Source organism: Trachemys scripta, chromosome 1, assembly GCF_013100865.1.
Source record: "Trachemys scripta elegans isolate TJP31775 chromosome 1, CAS_Tse_1.0, whole genome shotgun sequence".
Classification (NCBI taxonomy): domain Eukaryota; kingdom Metazoa; phylum Chordata; order Testudines; family Emydidae; genus Trachemys; species Trachemys scripta.
The window spans coordinates 235,160,737-235,186,333 of NC_048298.1; the positions used below are offsets into that span (position 1 = coordinate 235,160,737).

The 25,597-nt window shown below is 44.0% G+C and overlaps 1 protein-coding gene across 3 annotated transcripts in view; it reads right to left on the reverse strand.

Annotated features, from left to right (window-relative positions):
- The window catches only part of ST6GAL2 (ST6 beta-galactoside alpha-2,6-sialyltransferase 2), a 261,514-nt gene that overhangs the window by 65,561 nt on the left and 170,356 nt on the right, over positions 1-25,597 (reverse strand). Inside the window, exon 1 of one of the 3 annotated variants that reach the window (XM_034758064.1) lies at positions 8,553-8,736. The exons of the other annotated variants lie outside the window; for them this stretch is intronic. The gene's annotated coding sequence lies outside the window, so the exon portion shown is untranslated. Of the gene's footprint in view, positions 1-8,552; positions 8,737-25,597 lie in introns of those variants that run through there. 3 annotated transcript variants of the gene reach the window in all.

Consider the following 25,597-nt stretch of genomic DNA (forward strand, 5'->3'; position numbering starts at 1 on the left):
GGACTTGGGGGTCAGCAGCCAACTGGCAGTCCAGACAGGACTTACAGTAGTTCTTCACGTCCTGGTGTACACCAGGCCAGAAGAAGTGCATCAATATTCGGGACAGAGTCTTCTCCTGGCCCAAGTGTCCGGCCGCCGGGACGTCGTGGGCTAGTTTCATGATGACTCGCCAGTGGCATCAGGGCATGAGTAGTTGAGTCTGGGAATCCCCTGTGCGGGGGTCCCGCTCGACCCGCTAGAGGTGATCCTGCCGCAGTTCAAAGTGTGGCCACTGTGTCGCCCGGTGTGGATCAATGATGGCGCCATCGACAGCGGCCACCTGTTCGTACGCCCGCTTGAGTGTGGAATCAGCCCTATGATCACGGCAAAAGTCGGTGTGAAGCGAGGGCTCACCAATAGCTTTCGGGGGGGAGTCCTCAGGTTCTTCTCTCGGTTCGTTATGGTCGGGTACCTCCCCCTCTTCTGCCCAGGCCTCGGGGGGGGAGGGGTTCTCCTTCCAAGACTGGGGTGACCCTCGGGCTTTCTCCGATGTTGCAGCAGAGGACTTCTGGGAACTTCGGCCAGTCCCGCTCCAGGATCACCAGGTATGCGAGGCGTGGGGCCAGACCAACCACCATCGGTCGGGTGACCCCATCCACAGTTAGCTGGGCTCAAGTACTGGGGTAGGGTCGTACATCCCCATGAATACACTGCAGCCGGATCGTCCCCAGGCGGGCGTTGGCCTGGAGGCCTAGGCTTTGACGGATCAGCGTCTGGCCGCAGCCTGAAACAATTAGGACCACGGTTGGGTAACCCTCGACAACCACTGGCACCATAATCTTGGGAAACAGGCTACCTCACTACTTAGGTCCAGTGAGTCGGGGAATTAGCCTGGTGGGGCAGGAAACAGTCAAGGGCTCAGGCCCTCAGGCAGGGGCTGAGCGAATAGTTCAGGAACAAGCCACGGCTCTGGGTCACAGCGGGACAGCAAACCAGCAGGCGCTCAGGCGGGGGCTGAGCAAATAGTTCAGGAACAAAAACCCCAGACTCCTGGTTCTGAGCGTCTGGGGCGAGGGGGAGACTGCCACCCATAAGTAGGGTGGCGGGGGGACGCAGGCCCGCCCACTCCATTGCGTCCCAGCCCAGGGCCCTAACAGAGGCAAGCGGGGAGCCTGGCCGCAACACATTGACATCGGCTCTGGGTGTGCCGCAGCCAGACTTGGGTCAGCTTCTCCCAGGCTACTTCCTACCTCCTCCTCTAGCAGTACCTGCATCTGGTCGGTGTCCTCCACAGAATCAAGAACCATGGGCTCCTCAGGGTACTGGGCGAGCGGTAGGCTTGGCAGCTCCTCTGGATCGCTTCTCCCTGGTAGGCTTAACAGCTTCTCCAGGGTCTGGTCAGCACCAGGCCTTGACCGGTATGGCCAGTCCTCGGGTCGGTCACAGGCTGCAGGAGTATCCCCAGTGGGAGCTAGGCCCCCAGCATCTGGCTTCTCCAGCGGCCAGCCAGCTTCTGAGCCCTGGGGTGGGGCTTTTATACTTCCTGTCCTGCGCTCTGACCTTTGGGGGGCGGGCACAGGCTACAGTGGCTCCACCCACTTTGGCATCTGGAGGGGCTCGTCCCTCTCTGGGGCGGCTGGGAGCCAGGCCGCCGCACTACAGATGCATACCTTCTCTTTGACAGGTACAATGATTCTACCTCAAAGAATGGCTTAAGTTCTAGCAGAGCTACAGAAGCAAGTAAAGTGCATCAGTTGAGTGCAAAATACACAATTAACTCCACAGAAAGTTGTCTTGATGGTTACTGAAAATAAGAAACACTTCATTTAACATCATTGGTTCAGAACTCATTCAAGACAAGAAGTTTCACCAAATGATACACACTAGTGCACCAGCTACACATCAAGGGGAGAGAAAACACCCCAGTGGAAATAAACCAGGGAGGTACAGTAATCAACATAAAAGACATGGCTACCTTGTCTGAGGAAGCTGGCAATGTCCCTGTATAACAGGGGTTCCCAAACTTGGTTCGTGGCTTGTTCAGGGTAAGCCCCTGGCGGACTGCGAGACGCTTTGTTTAACTGAGCATCTGCAGGCACGGCTGCTCGCAGCGCCCAGTGGCCACGGTTCGCCGTTCCCGGCCAATGGGAGCTATGGGAAGCAGCGTGGGTCGGGCCACCGCTTCCTCAGCTTCCACTGGCCGGGAACGGCGAACTGTGGCCACTGGGAGCTGCGAATGGCCGTACCTGCAGACGCTCAGGTAAATAAAGCGTCTCATGGCCTCCCAGGGGCTTATCCTGAACAAGCCACGAACCAAGTTTAGGAACCTCTGCTGTATAAGAAATGGTGAGAGTTGCAAAAGAGAAACCAGTGGGAATATCAGTATTATCACAGGATGCTGATGTATTTGTCTTAGTCTTGTACAATTACCTTAAACAGGGCCAAAGATCTTTAGTGATTATGGAACCCCCCATTCCAAGAGAGAGCTAAAATTGACATCCGTACTATTGCAGAGCGACACCAGAACATTGTACCAAGACTGTCAGCTGCCCATGCACTCTCAGGCTGTGAAATTGTGCCACCATGTTGGAAGCACAGCAGACATCATAGACAGCAAACATTGGAAAAGGTACCACATCAATACCAAATTTCAGCTCCTTATCACCAACAAGTGAAGCATTTATAAAAATGTAAAATGAGCACATTATCAGGCACGTTTACAAAAAAGTGTTTTGGGTCCAGATCACCACCACTTGATCTACTGGACCAGTATGGATGGATATGCAAGTTTCTGCTCCCCAAAACTGTACCAGACAGTGTGGTGCTTTCTCCTCCAAATATTCTGAAGTTAATCAAGTGCTCATTAGAGTGATGCACCTTGTAAGTCTATGAGATGTGGATGTAAGAGTGCCAAACTGCCACGTATCATATCCTTTGCATGCCTGGGAGATGTGGTGCATTGCTATGATCTGACAAAATCACCCTTAGCACTTGCAGATGAAAATAGGAATAACAAGTAGTGACCTGTATTACTCATATTAGGACACACAGCTGTAATGTGAATAACCAAAAACACTAGCAATCATTTGTAATGCTTCTAAAATGAAGTATATGGTTAAAAGTATTATTTATTATTAGTTTATTGAATATTTTTCATATCAGAAAGAGTGGTCACTGTATCAAATGAAAATTGAGATCTGTGCAATACATCAACCCCCCTCCTCATGCCTATTTTTCATAAGAACGGCCATACTGGGTCAGACCAAAGGTCCATCTAGCCCAGTATCGTCTTCCGACAGTGGCCAGTTCTTATGTTGATATTTCAAAATAGTCAACAATGATAAAATGTCATCAGGCAGATTCTTAAAAGGTATGGTCTTGAAATACAGAATCCACAAAAAAACCTTGTGTGAACCCTAAAGCCAGGTTGACCAGAGTGGCTTCTGGACTAAATCCTCATCAATATCACCCTGTTATCAACTTCCCGGCATTTATATCCAAGAACTGTTAGCTCAAGCAACTCACAAGATATATCTGTCTGCATACATTATACCTCAGTTTAAATTTATACAAATGATCATCATAATTATGGTAATCTTAATCCTCAAGGCTGATGGCTGTACATTCATGTATTTTAAACAAGCCCATTTTTAAAAAATCTAATTAAACTAAAAAACTGATTTTTCTGAATTAAAAAAAGCAGTTTGTTAAAAACACTATCACTAATATGGATAACAAAAACTCACTAGAGTTTCTCATGAGTAAAAGTTTCAGGACCAGATCAAGAATGTAATCTAAGATTGCCCCAAGCTTTACAAAAAAATTGTTGCGTATGTTTTTAATGTGATGTCATAATAATTGTCCATAACACTATTATGCCCCAATTCTTCAACCACTCATATGTTTACCTTGAAGCACACAAATAGTTCAATTGTGGAGAAACAAAATCCGTTGTGGAACAAATGCATGTGTTTAACTTTAAGCACATGCATAAGTGTTTTCAAGATTGGGGCCTTTGACTGTAAGCTCTTCAGGGCTCAGACGTATCTTCCTATGTGTCTGTACAGCAGCTAACATAACTTCTTGTATCTTTGAAAGCTATTTTCAAAATAGTCAACATCTGTGAATGAAATAATCACTAAGGGAAACTTTGATTTATGCACCTGAAATATTTTAAGTTTCTAAACTTTCAGGGGTAAATACATGTAACGTGCTAATTTGTGTAAATCTGTGCCCACATTTTAATAGATATGTTCACCCAATTTTAATGTACCCCAAGATATACAATATATGATGAAATACAGAATATTGATCTGAGTCAGTACAACCAAGAAAATACATAACTAAAAAAAGAGCCATCTAATATGAAAGTGAAAAACAAGCATTATATTTACAAAATAGAGCCCTAAGGATACAAAGTTCATGGTAGAACAATGCATGCAGCTGCTCTAAAAGTAAGCATGCTCAGATAAAGAAATTCTCAAAGTAATTATTTTTGCTGGATACAGTGTACATAGATCACTGCACTAAGCTTACATAATTAAACAAGACAAAAGGTCAGATGGTACCTAATAAACCATTTATAACAGTAATTATAACTGAGCTGTGGCAGTCTAGTACTTTATAATAACTAACAACTGTGTAATAATTAGAGGAAAATCTCCTGTTTTAAGTTCTTTCATTGTAAATCAATACCACCAGCATTACCAACCCATCTTTTCTAATATACTTTAGGCGCACAAAAAGGGACGGTAGTATTAGAAAATGCTATTTAATGGCTTAATCTTGCAAACCCTTACTGAAGAGAAGCCCCACTGAAGTCCCCCAAAAGCCTGATTAAACAAAACAGTATTTGGTTCTGCACTTAAAAAGTGGGAGCAAACTCAAGTATTGTGTCTTCTGTATCAAGGTCCCAACTCCTTAGTTCCAAAGTTACTGCAGCACAGGAGAAATCAAACTTTTTCATAGGGTGGCCTGTATCCCAGAAATTGTCTCACTGATCGTCTCCAGTATTCTGGTGAACACTCTCCCCTACCATTTGTAAAAACCCAACAGAAACAACATCAATTGCTTACACTGACAACTAATATTAAAGAAGTAGTACATGTTTAGCTTCTCTTAATGCCATTAACAACTAACCCAAGGAAAAGAAGCCAACAACACATGCCAGCTAGCTCTACATAAACCATCAGCACGTGCTCTGTAAACCCTCAGTGGTCCCCAAATCAGAGTTTGAAAACTGCTGCTGCAGCAGAGGAGTGTGTTCCTACTGAGAGCTTTACATACAATTCTGGACTGGACAAGCAGATATTCCAGCACCTTGTGCTAATATACCCCTGGTGAAAATCCAGAGTACTCCAGTACTGTAAATCTTCAATAACTCCACCAGGACCTAATTTAGCATGATCAGTCTGGTCTTTTGTTTTATTTACCACAGCTCTTGCCAAACTGAATTAAAGTATCAGATTCCACGAAAAAAAAAATTAAGACAATGTAAGTTTTGCATGAGAGAGCACTCATCATCAGGAAATGGATATGCAGATTTTCTTAATGCACAACCTTAACTCTGCCCCCAAATGCAGTGATATTGTATTGTATAATATAAGAAATCATGTAAACCCTCCTGTGACACACATGCCTAAGGGACAGATTTATGGTCGGTGTGTAACTTTCACTTTGGCATTTCCTTACTTGATCACTTAAATGGACAACCCTAACATTCTCTTAGGATCGTTTTATAATGGAATATCCTAATTGTGTGGTTTTGTTGTTTTTCTTTAACACAGGGGAAAGCAAAAACATAAGGAGATGGCACTTCACAAGTCAGGTGTCCTGCTGTCTTCCAGTAGTTTATGTAAACTCCAAAATCTGGAATTATCTGCCCAGGCATTCCTGGATAACCCATGCCTGTGCACAGGTGGGGCCACTTGACAAAACATTTTTATTACCAACATCAGGAGCTGCACAGGTCCTAAAGTAAATCACAGTAGGCTTCCTCCTACAAACTGTGCGAAGTGCAGAGCAGCTCTCACTGAAGTCCCTATCTTATACCGTACAAGCCACAGGCAACTGCTGTGCCTATGTAGAACCTCTCTGATTTGAATGGCTTCTGCGTGGATACTATAGTCAACCCACTCAAATTACAGAATCGGGGCTTAATTCCTTGCTCATTAAAAGGTGCACAGGACTTACCCCATGCACAACGTTAGTATGCTTCTCAGTATATAGTCAAGTTAGCCAGTCATACGTGCACAACATAGACTTCTTTAGCTGTACAATTTACGATCTTGGTTAAAAAAAAAAAGATGCAAAATGTACTGCACATGTTTAGCCTATGATTTTTCAGTCAAATCAAATAAAATTCACCAAAAAACTCAAAAACACTTCTCTTTCTTGGTCTATTTCCAAGTCAAATTCCAAATCACAGCCATTCAGAGTAAAGGGTTATTTTAAACAAAAATTGCACGAACTTTATTTTTAAGTGGGAAAATGCCCCCTCCCCACATTATCAAAACCAACTGAGTTATTTCTGCTCAAGCTTTCAAAAATAAATAATCTTCAGGAAAAGACCAAACCTGGAAAATTTCATCCCAAAAGATGAAAACTCAGAAAGTTCTGAGACACTAAAAACAGAAGGTTAGAATAAAAACTATTATGAAACCTTGACTATAATGATTGCTGCTGGCTCTACTATAATATCACTTATTATTTAACATTTTTACATGCGAAAACAAATTAATCTTAATATTCCATAAGTAGGGCCCTACCAAATTCAAAGTTCATTTTGGTCAATTTCACGGTCACAGGATTTTAAAAATCATAAATTTAATTATTTTAGACATTTAAATCTGCTATTTCATGGTGTTGTAACTGTAGGGGTCCTGATGCAAAGGGGGATTGTTAGGGGGTTGCAAGGTTATTGTAGGGGGGATTGTGGTATTGCCACTCTTACTTGTGCATTCCTGCTGGCAGTGGTGCTGCCTTCTGAGCTGGGCGGCTGGAGGCCAGGAGCACAGCTCTGAAGGCAGCACCACTGCCAGAAGCAGTGAAAATGTAAGGATGGCACAGTATAGTATTGCTACCCTTACTTCTGCACTGCTGCCTTCAGAGCTGAGCCCTTGGCCAGCAGCTGCCACTCTCTGGCCACCCAGCTCTGAAGGCAGCAGCAGAGAAGCAAGGGTGGCATGGTATGATATGGTATTGCCTCCCTTACTTCTGCACTGCTGCTGTCAGGACACTGCCTCTGGGTGCCTGGCCAGCAGACGCTGCTCTTCAGCCACCCAGCTCTGAAGCAGCACAAAAGGAAGGGTGGCAATACCATGACTCCCCTACAATAACCTTGCAACCCACGCCCCGCAACCGAATTTTGGGTCAGGACCCCCAGTTTGTGAAATGCTGGTCTCCTCCGTGAAATCTGTATAGCATAGGGTAAAAGCACACAAAAGACCAGATGCATTTTTTACTGCTGTGAATTTGGTAGGGCCCTATCCATAAGTGATTAAATAAATCATTCATATCAGTAATCAATTCAAAGTATTTTTCTAATATTCATTGACACCAATTTTAATTAAAATAACTATAAAAATAGTAGATAAAATACCAGATAAAAATATAATCATTCAACAGAAAGGACCAAAGTTGCATATTAAAGGTACATTGATAAGTATCTTTTCCCCCTGAAAATATTGATTCTTACAATATAAAACAGTTGCATAACTATTCCAAGTTCAACCTGAGAAAACAAAGAGGGAGCTAGTAAAAAAGCCTTGGAAAGCAATATCACAAAAAGGTCTCATTTAAATTCCTGGAAAGCGCCGCTTCTCTAAATATATCTATTCAGCTCTCTGAACAGGCAAGTCCTGCTAAAACACACACACTGCCTACTGTAACCCTGAGACTGAGCTATGCCACCACGAATCCATACGGCTCCACGTATATATTTCCCACCCAGTAAATGGTGGAAAGGAGAAAACCGCCCCACAAAAAGTACATTTTGCGAGTGTGTGTGTGTGTGTTTGCAGCCCAATCGTGGGCTTTTTCTCAGATCTTTATATTCGCGATCGCTGGCGCGGGGGGGGGGGGGAATCAATCCCGTACCCTCCAAACCCGGAGCTCTTCGCTTTCATTCGGATTACTCTATGAGCAAACAAGAACGGCAAGGGGAACAGAAACCGCGGCGCTTCTCTGAAGGGTAACATACTTCCGATCCCCTTCAGCGCCCGGCCACACCAGTCCGCGTGCGCGCCGGGGGCATCCCGCTGCTGGCCTGAGCGCCGCCGCGGCTAAACCAAGCCAGCGGGGCGCTGCGGGAAGGCGGCGTCCCCCCGACCTTCGCGCCTCGCCCAGGCGGCGCAGCCCGTCCTAGGACCGCCTCAGCATCGCTCCGCTGGGCGCTGCCAGCGCGTCCCCTCCTTGCCACCTTGCGCAGCCCCCCGGGCTCACCCACCGTCAGTCTCCTCCCCGGGGGCCAGTCACGCGTGCGCCCCCCTCCCCCCGGCGGGAGATGCTGCTATTGTCTCTCCCCGCCTCGCCCATCGCTGCCCCTAGGAGCGGGGCTGCTTCGCCCCCATTACCTAGCAGGAGCAGGGCTGCGAGAGCCGCGGGGAGCTGGGGCGCGGCGGGGGCTGCAGGGCGGCTGCCCGGCTGGCTGGAAGCGCAGCTCGCTGCTGCGGGGCGGACATGCTGAGGCTGCTGCTCCTGTGCCGCCGCCGGGTTGGGAGCTGCCGCCGCTGCCGGCTCCGCGTCCCGGACTGAGGGAGGGAGGGAGCGCGGGAGGGGCGGGCAGCAGCCGGCTAGGGGCTGCCCGGCTCATTGTTCGGGGAAGGGCAGGGGCGGGGTCACTGCTGCCTGCCTGGGGGCGCGGTGCCCCGCCTCGGGCTCAGGCGGAGCCGCGGGGAGCCCCGCATGTGCCGCTGCAGAGCCCCGCCGCTGGGTGCCTGGGGGCGCGCGCCCGCCCACTACATTGGCCGTGCCCCCCAGTGGGTGCGGCTCGGGGCGCTGCCGGGCTGGGAGCCCTGAGCCTCAGCCGTCTCCCGTCCCACCCCCGGCCCGGGGGGCCGCCGACACACGGGAGGCGCCTCCGGGCGCTCAGCCACGCCGCCTCCCCTAGAGACAGGACCGACTTGGAGCTGGGCGTTGAGCGGGGCTCTCCGGCCCGGCCGCGGAGAACCGCTGTAGATCATCGCTGGGCGACTCCACCAAAGCACGTGTGCCTGGAGAGAGTTTGGGGGTGAAGCCGGGACCGGGTGCATTGAAACCCCGGCTCGAGCCTGCTGTTTCTAACAACCGCGAGCTTGCTGGAGGGTCACAGCCAATGGCAACCTATGTCTGCAAGACCGCTGCCTGCAGACAGCGCAGGTTGCCTTGCGGGAGGTGACCTTCGGGCATCCGCAGCGGGTCCAGCGCGCTACGCTGCCTTTTAGTTACTGCCCTGTGGCTCGTCCTGCAGTCCATGCCCGCAGTAGTGCCCTCTAGCTGCCTCACGAGCAATTTTGGAGGCTACATGTGGATGATAAAGCATCTTGCAAAGTAAAAGCAGCGGGTGAGGGAAAGAGGGGACGTATTTTTCCCATACAAGAAAGTTTTAGGTAACATTTAGTTTGATGTGGCGGGCGCAAACCCCAGAAAGGCGGCTGATGTGACAGTTCCACCACCCACGTAGAAAGCAAGACAGGCAGGAGGTATTGAAAAAGGTTGGGCTTTTAAGATAACACTCCATTCATGAGGGAGACATTTTAAGCTTGTAAAGGCTTAGTTGAAGTTATTATCTACATGTCTACAAATTGTGTATAAAGGCCTCAAAAACAATACAATGAAACCTGTAAGAACAGCCCCAGCAAAGGAAATTAAAAATAAAAGTTAAAAAGGAACTACTGTAAATATGTCTTTGTACCTCTGCATTTTTAAGTAACCAACCCAGACTGGTTGCTTCCTGCTGGATTCTCAGTTAGCTCCCAAAGCAGATTTATTAGAATGAAAGTTATTTGCAACCTAATCCTTGCTAGGCAAGTATTTGGAAAGCCATTGATTTTATTATTTTAGGGCTAGATTCTGCTATCCTTATTCAGATTTAATAGTAGTTTACCACAGACGGGTGGGTGCTTTGATCACACTTTTTATTTGAATTGAACTATTCACCTGCATAAAGTTAAACATCCACATAAGCCTTTGCAAAACTAGGGTTTTATTGTGTCTGTGTCTGTTGTATCTAAAATATTCAAAACAAAGTTTATGAAATAAAATTTTTCTTAACTGTTCAAGAAAAAATAATCAAAACAATGGGCATTAAAGTTAAGTAGGAGACAACATGCTAAAACAAATTAAAATATAGCATGTTAAAACCATACAAATAAAACAAAGGTGTTAAAGATAAAACAGGATCAAGACGCAGTGGGTTAAAAATAAAGAAGCCCAACTGTTGAAACAACCCTCCATACGCAAAGCAAATACTAATGATCAGGGCCGACGAGGGGGGGGGGGGGAAGCCGGTACAAATTACCAGGCCCGGCGGTCCGGAAGGGGGCCCAGCTTCCCCGGCTTCCCCTCTCGTCGGCCCTTTTTAGCCGGTCCACCCTTGCTGGAGGGCCCAAAAAAAATTTTTCACCGGAGCCCGAACCCGCTCTCAGCGGCCCTGCTAATGATCATAAATCTTTAAGCACTTTATCCACTTAGCCTATTTACTGTATTTGACTGAAGAAAGAGGAAGTTTGTGAAGGATACATCTGATTAAGCAAACAAAATAACCTTTTTCTTCAAGTTAGGACACTATGAAGTCAGGCTTTGGAAAAGAAGTTTACTTACTACTTTAGTCCAGATAAAGTAAGTAGTAAGTAGTAGTAAGATATAGACATGAAACGTGATGTCAATAGTTTGACACTCCTTATGCATCACAGAAGACTGTAACAGCAAAAGCAGCATTAATAAAAGTGTTCTCACCAGAGATGTACTCAGGGCCGGCTCCAGGCACCAGCCGACCAAGCACTTGCTTGGGTCGGCGGCACCTTGTAAGCGGCGGCCAATCTTGGGGTGGCGGGGCAGTGCTTGGGTTTTTGTTTGTTTGTTTTGTTTCGGCGGGGCGGTGCTCAGGGTTTGGGTTGTTTTTTTTTTGGTTCAGTGGGGCAGCACTCGGGTTTTTTATTGTTTTTAGTTCAGCGGGGTGGCATTTGGGGGGGTTGTTTTTGGTTTGGGGGAGCAGCGCTGGGAGATGTTTTTGGTTCGGCGCGGCAGCGCTCAGGGGATTGGTTTTGGTTCGGCGGGGCAGCACTGGGTTTTTTTGTTTGTTTTTGGTTCAGTGGCGTGGGGGGGGGTTGTTTTTGGTTCTGCGGGGCGGCGCTGGGTTTTTTCTTTGTTTTGTTTTTGGTTTGGCGGGGCGGCACTGGGGGGGTGGGTTGTTACGGCGGGGCGTTGTTTGTTTGTTTGTTTTTTGCTTGGGGCGGCAAAAAAGTTAGAGCAGGCCCTGGATGTACTTAAGGGTTTGGCAACTGCTGGGTAATCATTCTAAGGATTTGTTGCTGCCTAAAAGTTATTCCCGTAGTCATTCAAAAATCTAAAATTTTAACTTAATGCCAATTTTATTTATATATGCTTTGCCTACCAAGTAACTTTCTTTTTCTTTTTTTTTTTTTCAGATTTGTTGCATCATGCTACAAAGATACCTGCTAGCTGGTACAATTAATCATAAGAATGTGTCATACAAAAATACAGTACAAGATATATATTCCTAACCCAATTTTCTTTTTTTAAAGTAGGAATTTGATTATATAGAAATACAGTTTCTGATATGTATATCAAAGTTCTAAAATGTGCTATTCTTTATAGTCATTCCACTTTTACCATTCCAAGTGAAAATTAATTTCAATTTAGAAGCAGAACATATAAATAGTATGAGTTAGGTAATATTATGAAAAAGCTGGTAGCACAAAGATATTCTACATGTGATATAAGGACAGCACCTCACCTGGACATTTTTCTCCCTATCAGGAGAATTCAGCAGTAGGTAGTTAAACTGTTTGAGCACAAGTCTCATAGGTAGATTCTATTGATATTGAAGTCCATCTAAATGTAAAATTTATCTCTTGGAAGGCAGTTGGAGGTTGTCTGCAGAGAGATAAGGTTTGCTTTTGCCTCTGGCTTTGGGTGCATTTTGCTTTCGGCTCACCCAGTGAACTCTGAAGAACAAAGATCTATATAGCCCGAAGTTTCTACCACTGTCCTGATTCTGATTTCACTTACATTACTGTAAATAAAGAACAACTCAATGGAGTTACATTGGAGTAAAGACTCTGTGAGATTATTATTATCAGTCCCCCCCCCCCCCCCCCGTGATTTCAAAACACCTGGAGAAAAGATTTGAAGTTCAGAGGACAGTAATTGCTGGAAAGTCCAGCTTTTCTAAAGGTGCAAAAAATCTACATGCAAGTAATCAAGTATGGGTGAGCGTTTCTTTTATATATCGTTAGCATGAGGATAAAGTTTCAGATACTATATACACAGAGATATGGTTTCTGCTTTTCTGTTACTGAGTTTAAATACTGGTGTAAGTGCATCTATTATTTTGTTGCTGAATTAGAGGCACATATATAAAGGGAATAAATAACCTAATTTAGCCTGATCTTGAGACACAGGCCCTTAAAGTTATAACAGATCAGTGTAGTGATCATCTAAATCTACAAGATATAGTTTATAACCAAAGCCTTCAAAGCCCTTTACAAATCAATTAATCACTCCCAGGACATGTCCATAACAAATGTAATGGGTGAAATCCTAGCTGCATTGAAGTCAAAGAGGTTTTGCCATTGACTTTAGTAGGGCCAGGATTTCACCCAAAAAAACATATTAGAATTAGTCTAGCTTTGAACATAAAGTGAAGTGGATTTTTAATAAAGTTACTGTAGTTGACTTCCTGGTGCTTCAAAAGTGTATTGGGTTTGCAGTTGTTTGCGTTTGTACGTGGATTTAGGAACTGAGCCAACAAGGAATTAATATCCTGCCTTCAGGAGAGGTTGTGGCCCAATTTTCTTTTTTCATATCTTCTAGAAGATGATCAGTGGAATAGCTTTATCTCTAAGGGAAGCTATTTCTCTGCCCTTCAAAAGCACCATGATGAAATACTCAGTAGCAGAATGATAGGGTAGAATTCAAGAATGTAGGTAACACAAGTTGGGACCCGGTGACTACAGCATCCGGACTCAAAGGAATTGGGGGGTGAGGCAGGAAATACGCAGTGCTTATCAAATTAGCAGGTTGTTGCTAAAATAAGCCTGGTATTTTGTTAAAAATCCCTTTCAAATATATGTATCTGAAAAACAATCGAATCATGGGCCAGATTCATATACACACTGAAACTCATTCAGCATGAACAAGAGTTAGATGCAGAGTAAGTGCTATTCACTATCAGTCAGTCTTATAATAAATCTGGCATAAAATGTAAGCTTCACTGCTAGATGTGGGCCCAGGATACACTGTGACTCAGAGACACACTTCTGAGTCATAATTTCTTTCCTGCTTCTTCCTTGCTCTTGAAGGGCCATATTTCACTGCTGGCCTATCCCAGTAATAAATTCCTAACCCTCTGGCTTAGCTGTATCTGCCAGCAAGTAGAGTCAAGGCCCTACTCCCCACCAGGGCTGCTGAGAGCGGGTTTGGGCCCCGGTGAAAAACATTTTTCGGGCCCCACAGCAAGGGCAGACCAGCTAAACAGGGCTGACGAGGGGGGGGGGGGGAAGCTGGGACCCAGGCCCCCTTCCAGACCGCCAGGCCCCGGTAATTTGTACCTGCTTTCTCCCCCCTCTCGTCGGCCCTGCTCCCCACCCCTTCCAATACCTGCTCCAAGGAGGAAGTAGGTATTTAGCCTCACCTACTGCTGTGTGTGCAGACCCAACTTGTCTGCATAAGAGTGTAAGGGGTTTCTTGCTCTCTTGCATTGACATATAGCACAAGTCACAATCTTGTCCTGTGACTTCTTCCAGTAGGAGAACTGGTCTAAGAAGAAATTTAAAAAAATTGAAAAACACCCTATTTAAAACTTTGTACTAATTGTCATATCTTCAGATGGCCCGTAAGCCATCATGCGCCTGCAACAAACAGACTTTATACAAGGTAAAAGAAGGAATCAACAAAGTGGAGAAGATTTCAGCATGAGCACAGTAGGAGACTGTATTAGTCTGCTCCAAGGCTCAGTCTCCAACCTCAGCTGATCACTGTCTGATCAGTTTTTCACAATAGCACTTGGAGATTGTGCCTAAATTCTAGAACTATCACACAGATAGTCATCAGGTGGATAAGGATAGACTTCATGCTAATGAAATTGCAATTTCTTTTCAAGAAAGAGACGATTAGCATCCGAAAGAAATGTGCAGTAAAAACTTTTTTAAATTGCTAACTTTGAGGAACTCAACCAAAGGCCTCTTAGCATTTTCCACTGAACCTGTAGAGGCCTGATCCTAGAAGCTGCTACATTTTAAACATTTATTAGTAGCTGTACCACTTGATAGGCACTCTGCATCTGCAATTCCCATTGACTTCAATAGAAGTTGAGGTGCTACACATAATGCAGCATTTATATGCTTCTTTGTGACTTATGGAGGCATTATTGATGAGCTGCAATGGGTCATTTCTGCTGTTGAAAAGGTTAACTGAAAATCATTTTTCATGTAACAGGTTTCTGAAGAAAAAAAAATGCCATGTCTGCTGACTCATCAAGAAATGAGAATGAAAAGATGATTGGACTTGGAATGACAGTTTTCACAAAATAAAGCAGCGTGCATAATTCAGAATGGGAAATGCATCTGTGCTGATAGGGCACACTAACACAGAAATGTATGCATTTTCATACATTCACTTTTAGGATGACAACTTGCTAATCTTTTAGAGCCTCTCACATTTTGGGGTTCAATCCAGACCAGTGAGTGATTGTATCACTGCCTGCCCTGTTACCCTGGCTGCTTTAAATGCACTTCTGTGGCTCACAACCTGGACACCAACAGCCAGCAGACAAGCATGCAGTTCCCTGAGTGTGTTTGTGCTGTACAGCCCTGGTTCTGTGATCTGACCCCAGCAGCCTGCCTGCAATACAAAAGCCCCACCCTGGTCTCCACCAGCCTTGGTTACTATTTGTAGGGTGACCCTAACACACAACCAAGTCCCAAATTTCCCCATAACCATCTTCCTTGAAATGCTCAGACATCTCCTGGACAACTCAGAGAAATAAGATGGCTTGTTGTGCCTCTAAATAGAGAAAAGCACAGCTTATAGCTTTGAGTTAACAACCACTTTGATTCAAACACAGCACTGTTGCTTTAGATTAAAAGTAAAACAAGACAAACTCATTTAAAACCTCTCTTTTTGTTAAAGTACAAGGGTTAAAGACAAAATGATTACAAGCAAATAAAAATAAAAAATGCACTTTCTAGCAGCTAAGACTTAACACGCTACAGTCTTGGTTTAAGGTAGATTTCTTATTAAACTTCCTTCTTTGCAGTCATGGCTGCCTCTCTCTCAGTCAAGCCCTTCCACAGAACTAAAGGTATTGGTTTCCCTTGTCTTCCAGGTGAAAAATCTTTGCCTAAGCAGGTTTCTCATTTATACTCAGTTCCCAGAGATTTCAGCCCTCTTAATTGAAGGACACATCTTTCTCAGCTTGCAAGAGCTCTGGCCCTGTGTGTCTGCCCAACAATGGATGCCAAAATGGCTGCTTCTGTCTCTTATATTTTCCCAAACTCACTGTTTTGTCTTCACACTCCTGCTGTTCTTCACTTCCTGTGGACTTCCCATTCCCCTGCTGATTCATATGTAATTGGAGCTTCCATTGTTTTTGGTCACACCTTGCTTAATTTCATTGGAGAAAGGTAGGGTATGTCTACATTACCCGCCGGATCGGTGGGTAGCCATCAATCTATCGGGGATCGATTTATTGCGTGTAGTGCAGATGTGATAAATCGATCCCCGATTGCTCTCCCATCGACTGCTGAACTCGAGCTCTGCGAGAGGCGGAAGCAAAGTCGACGGGGGAGCAACAGCGCACCACAAGGACACAAAGTAAGTAATTCTAAGTCGATCTAAGATACGTCAACTTCAGCTACGCTATTCTCGTAACTGAAGTTGCATATCTTAGATCGATCCTCCCGCCCTAGTGTAGACCAGGCCGTAGATAGCTACCTTCCCTCCTGTCTGGGATAAAACCTTTTCCTCCCTGTGTTTGGTCACAGACTTTAAAACTATATTAATGAGTATCCATAATTCCTCATATAGTGTTAATACACATATTTATGGCAATATTAATCACCAGTCTGTCATTAGCTTTCATAAACGACCTTACCTGATACACTTTTATAATACAGTAATATTGTATACAATCAGTTGATTCATTTACTTATTATTTGAGGTTCAGACCCCCACAAGCACTTTTCCCATGAGTAGAACTGTCATTTAGTTACTCACATACACTTCATTGTAGCTGGAGTGGGAAGGTTAGATTTACTGTCCAAAATAACCCCATCAGGATTTAGCCTAAAAGAAAACTATTAGTTTTCATTAGCACAGCAGCATGGACAGTCACATTGTAACCAAACATTTCTCAATATGCATGCACTGCAAAATGTTAAGACAAATAATGAAATATGAATATTATTGTACATACATTACATTAATCCTCCCTGTGCCAATGTTGGTGCACAGGGCAGAAACCTGTCCCTTCCATTCTTTTCTGGCATTTGCTGCTGCTTCCATCTGCTCTATGGTGTTGAGATTGACTGTTCTACCCTCCCTGCTAAGTGTTCTTCTTCAGGTTTCTCTTGGGTGCCCTCATTTCCTCACACCAGTTGGTTTCCCCTTGACAGCTTCATGTGGGTGTCTGTGTGTTGGCATCTGGCGTACTTGCTCCAAATATGTCCAGCGCTTCCATCTGATTCTGGGGTGAACGTTCTTCTGAGGCTAAACCAGGAAAGAAATTTTTCTACAGTCTCTTTTATATTGGGTCCTCGTATTGCTGGAGTCACAAAAAGCTACCACAAAACTTTATTCTGTAACACTTAGAGTTAAATAAGTTACATATATAAATAATTGTTAGTTAAATAGTACATTATAATCAGAAGGGGGAAAATAAGTATAAACTAGGGAGGAAAGATATGTTTTGAAATGCTGTAAGAGGGCTGCTCCCAGGCATAGGAAGAGAAGAGACAATTTTAATCGAAGTCTTTATTTTTCACTACATTTCACAGTGCAAAGTTAGTACATAGTAAACAGCATTTCTCACTGGGTGGCAAAATTCACCTCTCTCCTGAACAAAGCTTAAATTAGTTGGTTTTGTTCAGGGAACAAAGAAGCAAATTCTGCTCTTAGTTATACCCTGGCAAACCCTTGCAGTACAGTACAAGCGAGGGCAAAATTTGGCCTTACATCAGGAGAGAGATGGAATTCACACACAGAGCATCTGTGGAGAATGCAGGAAATGTCTATTATTTTTATGAAAATTAGGCGTGACTCGGTTTACCCACTCATTTTTACATTGATACCTACTGGTCTCAAGGGTAACTTTCCAAAGACATTCATTGAGAACAGGAGACTAAACAATGAATGGACTGGGTGTGGGTCACATAGATGCACTAGTTTGAACTAACTGTCAAGAACCATCAGCGTGTTTCTAGAGCTATCTATGAGATGCAATGGAGACCAATGACTGCTGGCCAAGGGGAGTATGGATGAGTGACTACCTGTCTGATGACAAGACTTCCAGGGGTGTAGTGTTGCTTGAGCAAACCCGAGCATTGCTCTGGCACTTGGAATCTAGCCTGGAGCAGCCTCCTGGCACTTGTTGTATGGGACCTCCCAACACCAATCAAGTTGGCCCAGCCAGTCAATGTTCCCTTTAAGCGGCGTGCATTTAACACTTGGGTTCTGCTCTGCCTGCTGGGTCCTCTTGCCAGAATCCATGGGCAGCTCCTCTCAGTGCTGGGGACTGGCCTGAAGCTGAGAGCCAGCAGAGAGGGGAAAGGAACGGGTTGAGGAGACAACTCCCTTTTGGGGACCCCAGGTGTGGGGACAGGGCTCAAGCCAGTAGGGAGAGGTAAGGAGCTGTTCAGCTGTAAAAATTTGGGGTTTGATTCCCCATTGCATTACTCCCCTTTTACGGTATTCCTGAGCTGTAAAACTCCATGGTAGGGCTGGATCCAGAGATTAGAAGGTCAAGTGGTGAGTAAGGGGTGTGTTGTAAGAATGACTGTCAATCACACAGTCTTTTTGTAAAGTAGTAGACAAAAGCTTATTACCTGTAATAATAAACCTGTTTCTTAATATTAATGTAAGTATTACAGTAATATGTAGAGGCACCAGTCAGGACTGAGCCCCTACTGTGCTAGTTGCTGTACAGATAAAGAGTAGAAGACAGCCTTGAAACATTTACAAACTAAGACTAGGTAAAACAACTGGATGTAACAAACAATTGGAAGGAACTGTGGAGGGAGGAAGACAGTAATAAGGAGGTATGTTTATTTGGCCAGCTATAAGAGCAAGTTGGTCAATTTACTTTTTCTTTTAGAAGTTATAAGATAAAAATACACAAAATATAATGTAAACCTCAATTGTAATAGCCATTAGCTCTTGGTGGTTTCCCATAGGTTTGGCAATAGAAGTGGGTCTTGTGGGAGGATTAGAAGGACAGGGTCTCAGCTGCACTGATTAGTTCAGAGAGGGTTTCCATGTATAAAAAAGCCTAACGGTCCTAGTGGAAGAAGCAGACAAGTAAGCATCAAAGGATAGCATCATTGGCAGTTCACACTGAAAGTGGAAGAGGAGGACAGGATAAATTATAAAGAGCCTTAGAGGTGTGGACCACAAGCTTGTATTTGATATGGAGCAATGGACGCCACCAGAGGGATTCAAAGAAGGGTTGGTCAGAATGACAGGGCAGAAACTAGTCTATTCAAAACAGTATTCAGTAGCAGAGTTTTGAAAGGGTCTGAGGGGAATGAGGTGGGTGTCAGGAAGGCTAGAGAGGAGGAGGATGCACGAGGGAGAAGAGGGTCTGCACAAGAGTAGTAGTAGTATGGACAGAACGAAAGGGTGGATTTTAGAGATGTTATGGAGGAAGAAGCAGCAAGATTTGGTTTTATGTTTCTTCAGTTAAATACATCAAATACATTGGCTATAGCATCTGTGGCAGAGGGTCATTTGTTGGAGAAAGTTGTTTCTTGCTAAAGTAATTGTCTTCCATTTAAGCAGCAGCACTCAGAAGTGCATACAAAACCAAAGAAGGTATGCAAACTTGTCTCCAGAGAACGTCTCAATTTTCTACAAAAATAGAGTGTCACATGGATCCATTCCATATGGAATAGCATTAATACTGTATTTCTTCTTCATCATGGAACCTCCAAAACCTCTCTTCTTTTTCTGTCCCAGTCTTGGATGCACTGATTCCTATTAAAGTATATAAAGCAGCTGACTTCATTTTGCTTATTCAGGATACTGTAGGTAGAACAAGGATGACTTAGCCCTACATTGAAAGAAAGTTTTCAAGATTACAACACTTGAATTAGACTAATTAGGCCAAATTCTTCTTCAGGCAGAGGAGGCTGAAAATTGCACCCCCATACCTCCGTTGGGTCAGTTATGTTGTTAGGTGCCTTCTCTTGTGAGGGAGGACAGGTGGCAGTTCTCCTGGGAGGGAAGCTGTACATTGCAGTGGGGGTCCATAGGAACCTACCCAGCAGAAGTTTTCCAGGAGATGCTGTGAATCAAATAATCTCCCAGCCAGCTTGCCCTTTTCCTTTTCCATATGGTCCTGCTCACTTGTGAACTGATTTGCTGGTTTCAGGCTCCTCTGCAGAGTAAGGTTGCTGGGCAATTTGTGCCACTCTGCCTTCTTCTCCTGCCCTTGGGAGTCCATGGACTGGATTATTCATATGTTCCAAGGCCAGAAGTGGTGATTGTGATCATCTAGTCTGACCTCCTGTATAACACAAGCCATAGAACTTCCCCACAGTCAGGGGCGGCTCTATGTATTTTGCCACCCCAAGCACAGCAGTCAGGCAGCCTTCAGCAGCATGCCTGCGGGCGGTCCGCTGGTAACGCAGATTTGGTGGCATGCCTGCGTGCGGTCCGCTGGTAACGAGGATTTGGCGGCATGCCTGCGGGAGGTACCCACCGCCAAATTGCCACCGAAACTGCGGGACCGGTGGACCTCCCACAGGCATGCTGCTGAAGGCAGCCTAACTGCTGCCTTCACGGAGACCGGCAGGCCGCCCCCCACGGCTTGCCGCCCCAGGCATGCGCTTGGTGCGCTGGTGCCTGGAGCCGCCCCTGCCCACAGTAATCCCTAGAGCTTTTAGAAAAACATCCAATCTTGATTTAAAAATGGTCAGTGACCCAGGGTGAGTTGTTCCAATGGTTAAGTATTCTCATCTTTATAAGTTGCAGCCTTAGTTGCAGTCTAAATTTGTCTGGAGGCTCACTGAGATGCACCCCAAAGGTTGAAATCAGCCCATCCTGTTTTGGATAAAGGGGTAACGGCTCTATTTGGAAAAACAGCACAGATGCAGAAAACCTTTTGGCACCCATGTGTTTGTGTAGTTTGGTTAATTACACTTACAAAAATATTTGAAACAGCAGTTATCCAGTTGACTGAAGTTGATGTGCATCTGCATGTACTATATTTTGCAAGTGGTTTTTATTTTTTTTTTAAAATAAGCCGTAACTGCTTTTATCACTGAAAACAAAAACGTCAGACAGCCCCAAGCAAAAGAAACAAATACCAGATAAAAAAAGATGAGCTATGATAAGATAGTGTTTCATATCCATTTCTAAAATACAGCCCAGTACCCTTTAAATAGCATAGTGGACTTAAGAGTTGTGAGATGTAAGGTCAGTGTCTGCTTGGCAAATTTGCTGCATATACAGTGAATCCATTCCTCGATGAATGGGCCTGAGACTGCCAGCAGCCAAGAGTTCTATTTAAACCAACCTATGAAGGAAGAGGAAATGGGACTAAGCAGTTAGTGTTCAGACTAGGATGCGAGAAGTCAAAGGAGCACAGTCCCCTTGTGTTACATGAGACTTGTCTATAATAGCAGTGAAATAAAATACCTTCCATTAGTTTTCAATGATATTGTTTCCCTTAAGTCTCAATTAAGCAACAGCCACCCCCAGTTAAGCTCACAGGAATTCATTCTGTTATATGGCCATCAGCTTCCTTGGACCGATCACATTTGTTCTGTAATCCACATTACCAAAGGTTTTTTTTTAAAAATTGCTTCAGACATAAGTTTTAATATTTCTTAACACAAACCTTTTTAAATTGTATCTGAAGTTTCTGGAACTTTCCATTTAATCAAAATGAAACCTCACTGTCTGGGCTATTAAACTAATTCCCAACAATAAAGCAACTTATAAAGCTATGTTCTGAAAGTCAAAGTCCTATTTTCTGCAGCTAAATTGAATTGAGTCTACTGTAACTCAGTGCCTAATATTTTCATTGATATTATTGACATCAGGATATAACACATGCACAGTGGTTGCCATTAAAAAAAATCAATATTTGCTAATATTTACCACAGAAGGATCTCTTAGGTGCATCACACCTTTCCTGTAGAAATAGCTGTCAAGCAGACTAAGCTATGTATGGTATTTCTAAGGTGCTTTTATAATTTTATATGATATCTATTTCAGATACTATATGTCTGATTTCTGTTGGCAAATATTTATTCTTTAATGGAGACCACTATAGCATTGTAAATAATGGATAACAACCTATAGTTAAACAGTTTAGTTGAAAGGATGTGATCATTTCTCACTCTAAGAATAGGGAGGCCAGCTTCTTTCCAATATGGATTGAGTTTAAAAGAGGTTTTAATGACTAAATTACCCCACTGAGATGAAATAAAATTGAGAACTTGATGAGAACAGATCTTTAAATTGACATATACACAACAGGAAAATTTTATCATAGTGCCATTGATACAATATATTTATTACTAATGTGTGAAGTCTCATAATTGTTATTGCACAGATTTTCAATTATATAAAATTTACTGGTAAAACGTTAGTTAGGTTTTGGAATACTGGTGATACCTTATGATGACAGCACACACAAGATGGATTTTGGAGACTCGTGTGATAGAATTACCAATTTGAGGTAATTTCTGTAGGGTTACTGCACTATAAAATTAAGCACTACATCACTAAAGCCCACCCTTACCTGAACTTAGATGAGGGGAGAGGAAGTCCACATTAAAATAGCATGAGTGGGATTTGAAACAAAAGACACAGGTGATAAGGTGTATGTAGTCTGTCTTCCAGGTAGTACACAGTGGGGCCCTCTTAATCAAGCAAGAGATAGCTGGCCGGTACAGGAGAGTACGCGTTTCAGCTTTTCTTTACCATTTTAACCCAATGTCCCTGAACACTGTACTGCTGCTGACTATTAAATAATGTCTTGTTCTGAAAAGGCTGTTCTGTGGTGCATAGGTCCCAAACAGGGGTCCAAGGTCCTTTGGACATGCTGAAGAAGCTATGGTGAGACCAGAGGTGCTGATGTCAAGGACTCAGAGCTGTGGAGTTGCAGGGTTTGCTCTTCATCAAAGTGGTAGCCCAGGGCCTTTCACTAAGCAGGGTACAGTCCCAGAAAGATTGTGGAAGAGTCAGAAGTACAGCATGCCCTATAATATCGCAGCAGCATCGAAGGGCATTATCCCTGCTGTTGCCCACTAGTAGGGATTTTAAACCACTAGATTAACAGAAGTACAGTTGCCATGGCCCCTAGCCCTACCAGCCCCAAAGTAGCCCTTGGCTTACTGAGAGCTGGCACACAGATCTCTCTGAGGCATGCAAGTAGTATAGAGAACTCCTCCCCAGACAGTCTGACGGCTGCTTTTACCACTCAGCTTGAGAGGTGCACAGGCCTTCTGCACATGGGTGAATTCCACCCTCTGTCCATTTGATATTGCTGTCTTGAGTGAAATGGTTGTAGTTATTCTCTCTTCCCCCAGAAGCTGCCCTTTCTGTGCCAAGAGCTTTCTGAAGCTTTCTTGCATTGCCAGCCCACATTACAGTTTGCTCCTGATGAGGAGACATCTTTGTATCCACCAATGGAAAAAATATGCTCAAATCTTAATAAGACATTAGCGACCATTATTTGAGAAGTATTACTTTTATTTTTCCTGCACTTAAAAGGAAATTGTGTTATTTCAGGTGGAGGCAGTTGTGGTTTCTGTCTATGCAGGAGTCTCCCATCTCTGAAAAGCTTCATTTAGTGAAGCAGGGTAAGATGCCAGAGAAATGGGGAAAGGGATGAATATAGAACTCAAAAAACAAAGGAGATGCTGAAGAAAAATGTTTGTGTCCAAACTGCTCTCCGTTATAACACAGTGACCCCCAAGCCACTGAGAGCAGAGTTTGCCCTTTGATTTGTCAGAGAACTTGGGCTTTTCTGGCAAAGTCTGAGTTGAATATTGTGTCCCTTTTAGCGCAGTTGCAACGGCACAGTACTCTGTTTAATCTCCATTTCTTCTCATCCATCATCCACAACTCAGATTTCTACCATGATTCTACAAAGTCAGTTTACTGTACAACACAAAATGAAAGTCAAGTTAATTTCGCGCTCTACCCACCTCAGTCTGATTAGCACAAATTAAATGTTGTGCTAATAAGATGAAATGTGTGACCACAAAGCGGAAATCCATGGGTTCTCGCTGACTGTTGGGGAAAATATAGTTTCTTGCTATTTGTGGAACATACAAGTAACATGAAAATATTTTTATCACAATAACTGAGAATTTCGCAAGACATTCTCAACATACAGCATTAGATTGGGGTATCCCTGCTCTCATAAGGTGGGGGGAAGAGAGGGCCCTTTCGGAATTTGAGGCCTAATACATATTTAATGTGATAGCATGTATCAAGAAGCATATTTCTCCACTGATTACATACTATGTAGACATACTGTAGACACCATAACAAAAAGTCATTTCTTATTACTATCATCTGTGTGCTAAATTCCTCAGCTGTGGCATCACAGTTGTGCAATAAACTTAAGTGTACACAAGCATTCGACCCTATTGCAGCATCTCATTTTGATGACTGTGAGGAGACTCACAGATGACAATTCTACCACCCAGCAACGAGCCATTGTCTTAAAATTGTCTTAAAATCAAACAAACAATCTAATCCTGTTCCTATCAAAGTCAATGGGAGTTTTGCTATTGATTTCTGTGGATCAGACTCTAGGCCAATTCAGACCAGCATAGGTTGGTGCAATACCATTTCACTGCCATCTGCATCAGGCCTGAATTTAGCCTTACCGTCTAAAATGTGTTTCTCCTGTTTGTCTCATGTTTCTCTGACAAACAATCTTATAAAAATAAACACGTAGAAGGGAGGAGGAACAGATTGTACCTGACTTTAACACCTCCACATTTTTGGTCTGATAGCCCTTAAATATTTAAAAAACACACCATATGAGAAATGTAAATAAGACTAAGCACCCATTACAAGGTTCTGATCACATCATACCCCACTCATACTTCATTCATGGAGCAACACAAAGTGGCAGAGGACTGTGTTTTGGAGTGAATGGTCCTCAACTCTCCTCCTTGCTGTTGGTGTATAATTTAGCAGAGAAGAGTCACATTTAAGGCAACATTTTTTTTAAAGCAGGGGCAGGTAATATTGCCTGTTATACAGCATGTTTTGCAGAGCATGTACATGCCTATGAAAATAAAGGCATTTTTCACATGCAAAGGTTGTAGTATCACAGCAACAGAGGTGCTAATGTGTCCATCTAACTCTGATTTAGTACTGTAGATGAACCATAGCTAGCTTTGAGAGGGGACTTTCTGAATGGCTGTAGTTAGATTTTTTGCTGTGTAATTTTATCTTCTGTTTGAAGTTTTTTAGACTATTGGCCTATGGTAGTGAGCTTGGGAAAGGGGAAAATGAGACAACTGAGATATGAAGGCGGCACGACGAAAATGGGCCAGATTTTCTGCTACCTTGCATAGGCACTTCCCTCTCTGCAAGTGAGATGTAAAACGCTCTCAGTCAGATCAATGACTAGGCAAGGAGTGGGGAATCAGACCCATGTAATAAACAAATTGAGGCACCCCTTTTTAAACATTAGATAGTTAGGGTATTTTGCAAATAAAGTATGTGTAGCTCCACCAAGTTTGGGGGTGAAGCCCCTTTATCTGTAAATTGACATATATTAGTTTTCTTGGGACTTGGTTATTTGCACATCCTCCACTCTGCCTCAGCTGATGACTTTTTACTTTAAGGCTCAGCAGAGGGGCCAAATCATTGGCCTCTTTGTGCCATGGGAGCCAAAGTTTCCTTAAGAGCTAAGAATTCCTCTTCCACAGAGGAAATCCCTGGCAGGCACAGGATGGCATAGCTACATTTTACCCATATATGGGTTTATTGCAGTAGGAGGGGGCAGGGTTGGAGGGTGCTGCTCTCTTGGTGAGTCCTGCTGATGTATTGCCCTTTCAGAGCAATAAGGGAGTGTAAGTTTGAATAGCTGTGAGTCAAAACATTACTGACTTGGACCAGGGGCTAAACCAACCCCCATAGCCACCCCCAGAATTGGGAGAGTACAAAGGAGGTTTTAAGTCACTGTGACAGACTGTACCCTTAT